The sequence below is a fragment of the Lonchura striata genome, chromosome 2 (assembly GCF_050655825.1).
Source record: "Lonchura striata isolate lonStrDom1 chromosome 2, ASM5065582v1, whole genome shotgun sequence".
Taxonomy (NCBI): Eukaryota; Metazoa; Chordata; class Aves; order Passeriformes; family Estrildidae; genus Lonchura; species Lonchura striata.
Window position 1 is genome coordinate 125460865 of NC_140704.1, and position 13872 is coordinate 125474736.

Below are 13872 nucleotides of genomic sequence, written 5' to 3' on the forward strand. Positions count from 1 at the left end.
TGTGGTAGAGGCATTTTCCCCAAATCTGCAGAAATCTTTGTTTTGATGAACAGAAATCTTTATTCAGCTTTTGAGCACCCTGTTTTTCCCAGTCTAAGTGAAGGAACACAAAAATAAGCACATATTTGAATGACACTGTACATCACAGTCACTGTCATGATCAAAGTTTAGTTGTATTGAAAATGTCTTTCCTGAAAATCAATTGAATTAAAACACCAAAGCAGAAAGGAGAAATACTTGTTTTAAATATGTGAAAATGGGTCCCTTATATAATTAGAAATATTAGTGATTGCAAGTTGTAGGTTAAATAGCTTTTGCCTCCTGGGGTGTTTGCTTTCATCAAATGAAATGCAAGAGATCTAAATGCTCGTTTAGCCTTTCCACAGGAAAATCTGACTCTGCTCAGCTGAATAAGAATCTCTCCAAAAGACAGGTTATGTTACCTTGATTTCTTGAAGAAACTACGCTTTTGAAGGTCTTCTGTTTCCTGCAGATCTCTCCACATATTAGCAAACTTCCCCACCTCCCCTTACTATAACACCTGCTGCACAAAAATCTCCCACGAAACAGAGGGCTTGTGGCTAGGCAAGTGACTCAGGATCATCCCTCCCGTGTATAGGTTCAGTTTTGAAGATGGTTTTGTTGAAGCATTGATCACTGGCTTAATCAGAACCTTTCTACACTCCCTATGAAAATAAAATTTGACTAAATGAAGATGGTATCTCCTGTGGTGGTCATTTGTGTTGCTGCTGTTGCAGCCAGCATAGTTTTTCTCTGTATGGTTGTATAGGGAATCTTCTGCAATGCCCTGGGTATTCTTTGAGGAACATATTTGTTGAGAGTCCTGAAAAATCCTGCAAAGCTAGGAATCGACAGAACTGGAAAGTCTTTGTAGTATTGTAATTTGTTTGGGCTAATGATCCCAATCAGCACTATCAGGTCAAGGCTTTTGGGAGCTGTTGGGCTGGAGGCAAACTCAAATTTAGTCATACAGTACTGAAATTAAATTCTGCTTTAAATGAGGTGTTAATTATCTTAGTAATTGAAAGCAGACTAATTAACTCGGAGAATGATTGACATCACTCGAGTAGAGTTGTAAGAAATGCTGAGCCACTGAGGAAGCACGTAGCAAGAGTGCAGTCAAGTATCCCTGGTCCACTGAGGGGTCCTTGGCTTGTATGGCAATTTTATGACTGCTCGGGCACCCAGGAAGAGGACTGGGCTGCAGTGGCGTGTCCTGGCCCCAGGCCAGGGACCTGTGCTGGTGTCCCCCGGCACACCTGGGCTGCTCCTGCAGCCACCAGCTCTGGCCTGGGCTCCACCTCCCCCTTCTCCCCATGTCCCTGTGTGCACTGACGGAGAAAGAAGAGGAACTAGGAGGCACCTGGATCCAGCAAGCACCTCTGTAACTCAGCATCAGCCTGAGAGGAAGGCTGGGAAATATTATTAACCAGAGAAGTGAACAGCTTCCGTTGCCTTGGAGCTATTGTTTTTCTCTCTGGCAGGGCTGCTTTGAATATTAAAGAAACTAATGGGGATCCAAATTAAAAACTGTGATTAATGTTGTGAACCAGCCTAGTGTGCTTGCTCTGTGAGAAAGCAAGGGATAAGAGAAAACAATCCAAAGCCTGTCTTGCCAAAGTGAACAAGTCCATTAAGTTGTATGGTGGCTGCTGCAACAAAGATATTTTATAGTGCAAAGTAACTCCTATGTTGGCATTTGGCAGAAAGCTACTATTCTGGTGGAAACAAAAAACATGTATTTTGAACATTTTCTTTAATTTTTTTTTTAATTGTGTTGTGGTTTTTTTTGCTGGTAGTGTTGTTGAAGTCCAGAATACTACTGTGACTATATCCTGTAATGATATGTTCATGAATATTATTTTTAGTTGCAGCTTGGCCATTCTTTTTTACAGGCATGGTATTAATTCAAAAACATTTCTTCTTGCTTCTGTTGTTATCTTCAGTTACCACCCCCATATCAGCCCCATGCTCTTCTGCATTCTTTCAGTTTTCTTTCCAATACAATTTCTAGCTATTGTATATAGATATATTTTTAAAATTTATTTGACTACTAAACTAAATTTATTCTTCAAGCAGCTTTTCTATAAGATACATATGGCCACGAAATTATAGTATAGTAATATTTTTAATCAGCAGATGCTAAAAATGTTTATTCATAATGAAATACAGAAACAATTATAATAGCTGATTGAAGAAATAATGTGTGTATGAGTATATCCATCTGTATATAAAAGCTTTAGCAGCAGACACAGCAAAGGGTCTGGAGCTTCTTATAGCACTGGTTGATGCAGTCCAAAATCTTAGCCTGATGCAGGTGTTCCCTTCACTGTCCCCATATGGGTCAGGCCTGCAAATACTGTTACAGCATGAGTATGTTGAGTTTATTGGGGTGGAAGCCATTTCTGTGCTAAAGACTCTCCTTAGGTCTTTCCATGTCCTTTCTGTGCAGACACAGATCTCATCCATAAAGATAAATGGTCGTCTGAATATTTTCTGAACATATTAAAAAGCAGACAACAAATCCTCCCACAAATTACAAAAAATAACACACAAACCAAATGACCAACAAAACTCTATGACCTGTCGAAAATATATGCCAGTGGTTTCTTCTTGCAAGCTCTACCTTGTGTTAAGAGGTGTTAAGCAGCCACAGCTTAGAGAATTAGAACATTCAGAGTGCTGAAAAATCCAGTGATAATATGAGATGGTTCATTTAAACCTACATGCTAGATGTCCTCAGTATTGGCTCCTTTTTCTGGTTTTATCAGTCTTGGCCTGTTCAAAATCGAAGAAAGAAAACTTTTCTGTAGTATTTTACAATTACTGGACAAATTGCACATGGTGAAAATTGATGCAAACACATTAATTTTGTTCAGAGCCAGAAAGTCTTTGCAATGGTTATGGTGAGACCATGTGACACAATACAGTTTGGACAGGTTTTTATATGTACTGAGAATTTAATCTAAACTTATGTTTCTGCAGGAATTATTTCAACATCAGTTCCATGGCATTAAGACTTTTCATTTCCTAGCTTTGAAAAGTGACACTCACCTGCTTGCTAATAGGCTAAATAATTGCTAATGAGCAGATAGGAGACCTCAAGGATATTCCTTTTACAGCTGTAGAATATCTATTATGCTCCATGCAATCAGAAGGAACCATTCCCATATTTTCACTGAAATTCCAAGAATAGCTAGACTTTCATTCAAAGAATCTGAATGAAGAAGATCCATAAAACTCAAACATCAGATTTCAAAAGGTGATGACTTTCTGCTGCTACTGTCAGTCCTGGCTGTGAGCAATCCTTCAGATTTGCAGATAAAGGCACCCTGCACTGCTGTTGGAACAGGGCTACCACGTGTGAGCCTGCCTTAGGAGGTGGCAGGAGGGCAGAGGCGTGATGCCCTTGCTGGAGCTGAAGTGTCCATTAATGCAGAATTATGCTGCTGATTCTTCAATCATGTTGTCCTGAAAGGGGTTTCAGTGGAAATCTGGCTACATTGTAGAGAGATGCCGAGCCTGGAGATGCCAATTTCATTGCCCAGGTGGCTGAAATGGGGAGATGCCAATCTCAAGGGCTGTTGGCAGACCAGAAAGCTGGGAGAGCATCCTGGACCAGGCACAGAAACTGAATTCTGCCCCTGAATAATTAGATAAAAGGATGTGTGGTTGAGTCTCCTCATAACAGCAGACTGTGAGGTAACCAAACAGGACTGGCTGTTTATTTAAATGTAGAGACTTCAGTAGCTTACAGTTCTCCCAGAATTCTGTATGTGTGTCTTCTCCAAAGGAAACCCTGAACAGCTTTCTTTTAACTGAGTTTTTACCTCTCCACGGGTCAGTGTTAATACTGAATGCAATATTTAGTCTAACTTATGTACCAAGAAATAAAGAATTCTATGTTTGCGGGTTGTATGTGTCTTCAAATTTGCAGACTGCTCAGCAAATAGAAAATTCATAGAAAATACACAGAAATGTAAAGCTGCTTTTACACTGTGTTCAAAATATAAAGTACAGTGGTCTTAGTGACAAAAATGTAAGTATTTAAGGATGGAGGTGTTGATGCCAGCAAAATAAAGAGTTGGTTTATTAGATTTTATTAGATTTACCAGGTTAGCACTTCATTTATGTAATATTGTCCTATCTATTTAATAGCAGGCAGTGATGACACTCCTGATTTTATATCTTACTGAAATGTTTTGCCTTTTTCTGGCCACTCCATGAAATGTGAATTTAAGTCTAACCTGAAGAATGAAGTTCTGCACAATAATAGTCTATCTTCACTTATGGATAAAAACCATTTGTTTAGGTTTATACACAGATGAGAGAAGATTTTTCACTTTAGTTGGGTATTTGATGACTGAAGAAAGTTTAAGGAAAAAGGAGAAAGTAGTGAAATTTATAGCCTGAAGGTGAACTCAAATCCAGATTTCCCTGCCCAGACATTGCCTGCTAGAATAGTTTTTCAGCTTGCTCAGGAGACACCAAACTACCTCCTCTGCAGGAAATATAATTGGTATTCTAAGGACTTTGTTTGTCATGGAGTAGTACAGAGAGTGGTCACTAGTAGAATTTGTAATAGAATAAGGGACTGTATTGTCCATATTCTAGCAGATCTTAGGGAAGGAAATGTTCTTTGGGCTACTCAGAAAGTATTCCCTGTCAAACCCATGGCAAATTCCCTGTGATTTGGGTTGAAAAAGCGCACAATTTGGGTAATGCATATCCTACACACACCACATCCAGGGTTGGTTTAATCCTGTATCAGATTTAAATTAATTCCTATGCAGCTATATGTGTTGACCCTGGCTGGACACCAGGTGCCCACCAAAGGCACTCTATCACTACCTTCCTGAGCTAGAGAAAATATAATGAAAAGCTCATGGGCTGAGAAAAGGACAGGAAGAGATCATGCAGCAATTACAACCATGGGAGAAACTGACAACTTGGGCTAAATTAATTTAATTTATTGGCAATCAAATTGGATTTGGTTGATGAGAAGTAAAAAATTAACTTAAAGCACCTCATGTCATTAAGGACCCATAGACAGCTAAACAGAGACCATAATGCAAACTTCCCACCAGTGCTGATGTCAGACTGGCCTACAACATGGAGCCCATTGGTCCCTCAGAGCCAGCACAGGACACAGTGTGCTCCCAAACTGATGAGCTGAAAACTTTAATCACCAAATATGAAATGGCTATTATTTATGCAAAACAGGTGACCACTGCTATCAAACATAATACTGGCTGCATTGTCAGCATTGCATCAGAAATAGAACAAACTTCTGAATATCATTGGTATGGTGCTTTTATGAGATATGCACCATCTGCAAATGGCATATTGCATCTTATATTACATCCTGTGATTGTTGTACTATTGTGCTGTATTTTATTAGTTTTGCTAGTAATATATTTTTATATCTATGTTTATCGCATATCTCCCTGTGATGGAAATATGAATCACCATTTGTTACATGATTTGGGCTCGAGTACCCAAATCTTCACCTGAGAAAGACAAGAGGACTAACAGTTCCACCCCTCACCTGGCTCTGGTTTTTCACAGAGTTTGGTCTGTGGCAAAGGACAAGGGTGATTGTCCATTCAACTCTGGTTTTGGCCCAACATACAGATGATGCCACACCCCAGCAGTGGCTGTGCTGCCACAACCACTAAGGCACAGAGAGAGCAACATGTAAGTTAGAGAGTTTGTGAGCTGGAGAATTTGTGAATTAATAAAGCAATGAATTAGAGAATTCATGTTTTCTAAATAAAAAGCACTGAGCTCCATTTATTTAATTTTTAAATTGGATGAGGTCTTGATATAAAGTTTAATTTGTTGAGTATGTCATCATGTAAGGTGAGATATCCAAACAGTATATGACCTTTTGGTGTATGGTAAAAGTAAAAAACTGAAAAAGGAAAACTGTCTTTTTCTTTCCTTCAACTTTTGAGTCTCTCTTTTGATTACTAAGGATTATTCAGTTTAGATGTGAAATCAATACAGCATAAGTGACCTGTAAATCACTATAAACAATTATAGTAAAATATTTATTTTTAAAGGAAGGCAGCTCTGTCCTGGCCTTTGAGGATAAGAAAAATCTTTGCCAAGGCACCTAAGCCAGGTAAGAGTTAAAGTTTCTCCCTTTTCTTTGTCTGTCACTATTTCTGTAGGTGTTAGGAGATCTGCTTTGAGACATGTCTTCATCCAGAAAGGCTGAGGTGAAGTAAGGTTGTTTGCATTTGTGCTTTGTGAGGATTTACTTTTTAAACAAATTATTCAAGTTCAGATGTTTAAACATTTGCTCTTTTTCTTGTTTCAGCTTATGAAAATTATTTCTATCCATAAAAGAGATCTTAGTGTTTTCTGAGGACTTGTGCTGCTGTAAGATTTGTCAGTCTGTCCTTTGCTTCCCTACTGTTGTCCTTATCTAGGGAATTTTCCTCTGCAAAGGAGACTACAAAGCTTACAGCATGCCATGCATATCTTACATGCTGTCCCGGGAGTCAGCTGCAGAGTCACCATTTCTATCTGTTGTCCAGTCAATGAAAATAGATTCTCAGTCCGACGATTACGAATCACAACATGAGTCCTGGCTGCCTTGCCTAACTTTGCTTGTTTTATGTGAGCAAAAGGGAAGATGGAAGGGGCTGGATTTTCAAAGGAAAAGGCTACACCACTAGCTAGTTACTGAGCCAGTACGCCAATTCTAAAGCCACTTGGCACATTTCAGTGGAAAGCCTCCTTTCCTTTCCTAAAAATAAGCTCTACAATTATTGGGTGTTCGATAAGAAAGCAGACTGTGTGAAGGTGTTCTGGAGAAGCTGCTTCCCAGCAATCTTACAGCCGGTGTTTGCTCGTTAGTAGGAGTCAGTGGCAAGCAGCGCTGCAGTCCCTTGAGCAGTCAGCGCCTCTGATTGCTGGGGATTGCTCAGAGGAGTGTCAAATGCTTCCCTTCACCTGATGTGGCTGAGAAAAACAGCAATTACCCAAACATTGCATCTTGCTGTGGCAGCCTCCTGCCTTCTGTGTGTGAGGCCGAGTGCCACTCCTGGAGAAGAGGAGCGGTTCACTTCAGTGCACTGTGTACGTCAGAGTGCTGTGTCCAGCTCTGAGCCCTCAGTTTGGGAAGGACATCGAGACACTCGAGCGTGTCCAGAGGAGGCAACAAGGCTGGTGAGGGGCTTGGAACACAAACCCTGTGAGGAACCACTGAGGGAGCTGGGGGTGTTTAACCTGGAGAAAAGGAGACTCAGGGGTGACCTTATCACTCTCTACATCTGAAAGGTGGCTGTAGTCAGGTGGGGGATGTTCTCTTTCTCCAGGCAGCAACTGACGGAACGGGAGGACACAGCCTTAAGCTGCACCAAGGGAAATATAGGTTGGATATTAGGAAGAAGTTTTTTACAGAAAGAGTGATGAAGTTCTGGAATGGCATTCTCAGGGAGGTGGTGGAGTCACCATCCTTGGATGTGTTTAAAAAAAGATTGGATGTGGCACTCAGTGCCATGGTTTAGGAAAGATGTTAGGGCTGGGTTGGACTTAATGATCTTGAAGGTCTCTTCCAACCTTGTCATTATATGAATTCTGTGAATTCATTGTGTCTGGACTTGCTCCATCTCCAGTGTGCCTGGAGACACTGGACAACTGCCCCAGCAATTGGTTTAAGTGTGGTGAGGGCGAAATCAGGGAGCCTAAATTGCAAAAGGGATTTGTAGCCCTGTTACACAAGACTGCAGTTTTAATTCAAAGGCATGTTGAGCCCACACCTCTTTTGTGTCTGACCCCTTTATCTCACTCTTAATAACATCACTATTGAGGGGAAGTGATTGTGGAACTCACCTGCATTTCCTTGTATGTTTTATTGCCTGTTCCTTTAGAAATTCAGTAATAATTTGGCAGAGAGCCTGGTAGCAAAACCAGACCAATAAACTGAGAGTTGGCCATTACATTTGGTTTGCTTACACATGTGTAAACAGCACAAAAAAGAAGCAGCAATACATAGTTGTCCTGGGTTGTAAGATAAGCTTGTATTCCATTTGCCATCTGTCGAAGGCGAACCGGTTGGACAGGTTTTTTGTTATCTCTCTCAGAGACAATGGTTTGTGTATACACCTTCGACTGATTCAATGAAGGGGGTCCCACCCAGAGGGGGGAAGCAGCTCTCTCCCTCTTCTTCGCGGGACTCCGAGAGAAGCAGCTCTCACCCTCTTCTTCGCGGGACTCCGAGAGAAGCAGCTCTCTCTCTCTCTCTCTGCGCGGGATTCCCGGGGAAAGCAGCTCTCTCTCTCTCTTTCTTCGCGGGACTCCGAGAGAAGCAGCTCTCTCTCTCTCTCTCTGCGCGGGATTCCCGGGGAAAGCAGCTCTCTCTCTCTCTCTCTTCGCGGGATTCCTGGGGAAGCAGCTCTCTCTCGCTCTCTCTTCGGCGGCACTCGCAGCGAAGCAGCCGGCGCGTTGAGCCGACGGCGGCGGAGCTCAGAGGCAACCCCGGCGCAGAGGAAGACCGGCCCCACTGCCACCAGATCTTCAGAGGGAAACTATACCCTTCTAGAGATCACCACTGCAGCTACAATTCACCAGCCACTGCAAGGGAAGCAAATTGTCCCAGTAGAACTGATACTGGCACCCCGCAGGTTCTGGACTTTTTTTTTTTTTTCTTTCACTGGTTTTGTTTGTACCGATTGCATTTGCCTTTTTAAATTGTTGTCTAGTTTTCTCCTAGTAAAGAATTGTTACTCCCACTCCCATATCTTTGCCTGAGAGCCTTTTAATTTAAAGATCCTCGTAATTCAGAGGGAGGGGGGTTTGCCGTTCTCCATTGCACAGGAGGCTTTGCCCTCTTTCACAGACTCCTGTCTTGTCGAACCAAGACAGAATTTGGCGCATCAACGTGAGGCCCGAGGGCATTGAGAGGGAAAAAGGATTAACAGTTCTTAAGTAATTTGGTTTTGTTGTGTGTAAAAACATCTTCAGCATCACCATGTGGTCTAGTTTACCTTGGTTTGGGTGGCATGTGATCGTAGCTATACTTTTCCCATTTGCAGACCCTTATCTAAAAATGGGTCCTATAACTAAGGCTACGGTGTCTGTTATCAAGTTTGGCTTCTGGGTTAATTGGGTGAGGAATTCATGGATCTTTAATTTCCTCTGGAAGGCAGGTACATGGATTCATAGCTATCACACGTTAACTGTATGTTTTTGGGGTTACTTTAATAACGGTACCTACTGCGAGGAAATAGCACCTGGGCAAACTTTCTCTCAACCTTTTAACCATCTTTTTGGGTCTGCTCCACCAGTTCTCAAAGGGTTAAGATCCTTTATAAGTGCTAATGATACCATACAATGGGTGGTGTTGCTGATAGTCCTGTTATATTTAGCATTCAGAGATAAGGGAAGATTAACCTGGATAACTACCCTCACACCTACACCACAGACTCGAGATGCTGCTGCTCCAGAGCCTGACCCTGCCCCACAGCCCACCTCAGAAATGAACCGCCCAGATTGGGTGAGGGTTCTGGTTAAGGAGATACGAGAGATGCTGAAGGAGTGCATTTCCCCAGCTGGTGAGAAACCGGCCCTTTGCCTTGAGGAGGGACAGTCTAATAGTACAGCTGTGGAACCCACAGATGTTACAACTGTCCAGGTTCCAGCTGAACCACAAAGGCAGTCACGGTCAGCAGCAGTGGCCCCGGTAGAAACAAGGAAGTCTAAGGTGAAAGCAGAGCACCCTGCAGATAGGGACAGGAATGGAGGAACCTCACAACCCACAGGGGAGCCAGAGATTGCTATCATCACCGAGTCCCTGACGTACGAAAGTCTTCGCAATCTGCATAAAGACATTGTGCGACGAGGGCGTGAGGCTTATGCTACCTGGCTACTCCGGGTTTGGGATCTTATGGGTACAGGCGTGCAGCTGGACGGTGGTGAGGCAAGGAACTTGGGACCCTTGACCCAGGACTCAGGTATAAATCAGGTTTTTGTAAGGGAACCAGGGTCCCTTTCTCTCTGGGAGCGGCTCTTAATGAGTGTCAGGGAGAGGTTTATCCACAGAGAGAGAATGCAAGAGCACCATCATAGAATGCGCTGGAAGACCCTCGAGGAAGGGATCCAACAGCTGAGAGAAGTGGCAGTATTGGAGGTACTCTTTGGGAGGGATGGACGACACAATAATGATCCTGACAAGGTCAGGTGTACGGGACAAATGCTGTGGAGTCTGGCAAATCTTGGGCCATCTCAATACGCCACCTTCATTGCAACGATCAATGCTGACACCCACCGGGAGACAATAGGTTCTGTTGCCAACAAACTTAGGAATTATGAGAGTATGATTAATGGCCCAATGCAGGCTCATATCTCAGCTGTGATTAAGGAGTTTAAAGAGGAGATGAGGGAGGAGATAAGGAAGGTTAATACAGCACCCGTGAGAGTCACAGGCCCCAGAATCAGCACCCAACAATCCCCAGCTAGAGAGAGAGGGTACACCCCAAGGGCTAATCTGTGGTTCTTCCTGCGTGACCATGGGGAAGACATGGGGAGGTGGGATGGGAAACCCACTTCTGTCCTGGCAGCACGGGTCCGTCAACTCAAGGAGGGAAACTCTAACCGGGGGAGTTCCACCAAAGTGAAGGTAGCCTCAACCTCCCGTGACCAAGCTTGTGGGTACGATCTGTCAGACCCCCTTGAAGGGACCTCTAGTATGTATGCCCAGGGAAGGAATGATAACCAGTGTTAGAGGGGCCCTGTCTCTAGCCAGGGAGAGGCACGGGAAAACCGGATCTTCTGGACAGTGTGGATCCGATGGCCTGGCACATCAGAGCCACAAAAATATGATGCTTTAGTTGATACTGGTGCACAGTGTACTCTGATACCATCGGGACATGTGGGGGCAGAGCCTGTTTCCATTGCTGGTGTGACAGGGGGATCACAACAATTGACTCTGGTGGAAGCTGAGGTGAGCCTGACTGGGAAGGAGTGGAAGAAACACCCTATAGTGACTGGCCCAGATGCTCCGTGTATCCTAGGCATAGACTTCCTCCGGAACGGATATTACAAAGACCCAAAGGGACTCAGGTGGGCTTTTGGAATAGCCGCTGTAGAGGCAGAAGACATTAAGCAATTGAACACCTTGCCTGGACTGTCAGAAAACCCCTCTGCAGTAGGACTCCTAAGGGTGGAAGAACAACGCGTGCCAATTGCGACCTCGACAGTGCACCGCCGGCAGTATCGGACGGATCGAGATGCCGTGATCCCCATCCACAAAATGATTCGGGAGCTGGAGAGCCAAGGGGTGGTCAGCAAAACCCACTCACCCTTCAACAGCCCCATCTGGCCTGTGCGCAAATCTGACAAAGAATGGAGATTGACTGTGGACTATCGTGGCTTAAATGAAGTGACTCCACCGCTGAGCGCTGCTGTGCCGGACATGCTGGAACTCCAGTACGAGCTGGAGACCAAGGCAGCAAAGTGGTATGCCACCATTGATATTGCTAATGCGTTTTTCTCCATTCCTCTGGCAGCAGAATGCAGGCCTCAGTTTGCTTTCACCTGGAGGGGCGTGCAGTACACCTGGAACCGACTGCCCCAGGGGTGGAAACACAGCCCCACCATCTGCCATGGACTGATCCAGGCTGCACTGGAAAAGGGTGAGGCTCCAGAACACCTGCAATACATTGATGACATCATTGTGTGGGGGAGCACAGCGGCAGAAGTGTTTGAGAAAGGTGAGAGGATCATCCAGATACTACTAGAAGCTGGCTTTGCCATCAAGAAGAGCAAAGTCAAGGGACCTGCCCGAGAGATCCAGTTCCTGGGAGTGAAATGGCAAGATGGACGGCGCCAGATTCCCACTGAGGTCATCAACAAGATCACAGCTATGTCCCCACCAACCAGCAAAAAGGAAACACAAGCTTTCCTGGGTGCCATAGGTTTCTGGAGAATGCACATTCCTGAGTATAGCCAGATTGTGAGCCCTCTTTATCTGGTTACCCGAAAGAAGAATGATTTCCACTGGGGCCCTGAGCAGCAACAAGCCTTCACCCAGATCAAGCAGGAGATCGCTCATGCTGTAGCCCTTGGCCCAGTCAGAACGGGACCAGAGGTCAAGAATGTGCTCTACTCTGCAGCCGGGAACCATGGGTTGTCCTGGAGCCTTTGGCAGAAAGTGCCTGGGGAGACTCGAGGCCGACCACTGGGATTCTGGAGCCGAAGTTACAGAGGGTCTGAAGCCAACTACACTCCCACAGAGAAGGAAATCTTGGCTGCCTTTGAAGGAGTTCAAGCCGCCTCGGAGGTAATTGGCACAGAAACACAACTCCTCCTGGCACCCCGACTACCGGTGCTGGGGTGGATGTTTAAAGGAAAGGTTCCTACTACCCACCATGCCACTGACGCCACATGGAGCAAATGGATTGCCCTCATCACTCAACGCGCCCGTATTGGAAACCTGAATCGCCCTGGGATTTTGGAGATAATTACGAACTGGCCAGAAGGTGAAAACTTTGGTCTCACTGATGATGAGGAGCAGGTACAAGTGACAAGGGCTGAAGAGGCTCCACCATACAACCAACTACCAGCAGAAGAGACCTGCTACGCTCTTTTCACTGATGGTTCCTGTCGCATTGTAGGGATGAACCGGAAGTGGAAAGCAGCCGTATGGAGCCCCACACGCCAAGTTGCACAAGCTACCGAAGGAGAAGGTGGATCGAGCCAACTCGCCGAACTCAAGGCCGTTCAGCTGGCTCTGGACATTGCTGAAAGGGAGAAGTGGCCAAAGCTCTACCTTTATACTGATTCATGGATGGTAGCCAATGCTCTGTGGGGCTGGCTGGGAAGGTGGAGGAAGGCCAACTGGCAACGTAGAGGAAAGCCAATCTGGGCTGCTGATATATGGAAAGACATTGCCTCTCGGGTGGAAAAGCTGACGGTGAAAGTCCGTCATGTAGATGCCCATGTCCCCAAAAGTCGGGCTAATGAGGAGCACCGAAACAACGAGCAGGTAGATCAGGCAGCAAAAATAGAGGTGTCAAAGATAGACTTAGATTGGCACCATAAGGGGGAGTTGTTCCTGGCTCGATGGGCTCATGATGCCTCAGGTCATCAGGGCAGAGATGCCACCTACAAGTGGGCACGAGACCGAGGGGTGGATCTAACCATGGACAGTGTTTCCCAGGTTATCCATGACTGTGAGACGTGTGCTGCCATCAAACAGGCCAAGAGAGTGAAGCCCCTATGGTATGGTGGGCGGTGGTCCAAGTACAAGTATGGGGAGGCCTGGCAGATTGACTATATCACACTGCCCCAGACACGCCAAGGCAAGCGCTACGTGCTGACCATGGTGGAAGCCACCACTGGATGGCTGGAGACTTTCCCTGTACCTCATGCCACTGCCCGGAACACCATCTTAGGCTTGGAAAAACAAGTCCTGTGGAGACACGGCACCCCTGAGAGAATTGAGTCTGACAACGGCACCCATTTCAAGAACAGCCTTATCAACACCTGGGCCAGAGAACATGGTATCGAATGGATATATCATATTCCCTATCATGCTCCAGCTGCCGGCAAAGTTGAACGGTGCAACGGACTCCTTAAGACTACCCTGAAGGCACTTGGTGGGGGAACATTTAGAAACTGGGAAATTAACCTGGCAAAAGCAACCTGGATGGTCAACACCCGGGGGTCTGTCAATCGAGCTGGCCCTGCTCAGTCAGAACCCTTACACGCAGTAGATGGAGATAAGGTCCCTGTAGTACATATGAAAGGTATTTTAGGGAAAACTGTTTGGATTAATCCCACCTCAGGCAAAGACCAACCCATTCGTGGGATTGTCTTTGCTCAAGGACCTGGTTACAC